This window comes from Phalaenopsis equestris, unplaced genomic scaffold (genome assembly GCF_001263595.1).
Source record: "Phalaenopsis equestris unplaced genomic scaffold, ASM126359v1 Scaffold000202, whole genome shotgun sequence".
Lineage (NCBI taxonomy): Eukaryota > Viridiplantae > Streptophyta > Magnoliopsida > Asparagales > Orchidaceae > Phalaenopsis > Phalaenopsis equestris.
Window position 1 is genome coordinate 4,366,995 of NW_018164644.1, and position 361 is coordinate 4,367,355.

Sequence of the window (361 nt, forward strand, 5' to 3'; positions counted from 1 at the left end):
TTTTGCTATTTGACATATAAATTCATATTTATAAACAAGATTATTTTGAACCAAAAAGAGCTTTCAATCATATTTTTAAGAAATAAAAACATGATAGGCATATTTGTCCAATAAAATTGCATTATGAGATATATAAAGTCAATTTTTTTTTGGATCTCTGAATTTAAAACATGTCGACTATTTTAAAACCACAAATTCCTTAAAAAAATAAATATAATCATCCAAATTGAATTTGACAGCTTAGTTTAATTTTGGACATATTATAACCATGAAATCAGAGAGATTCCAATCTGCTAGTATTTAAATAGGATAATGACCTAATTTTAAGCTTATGTGGCTCTAATTAAGTTTAATTCAAAGT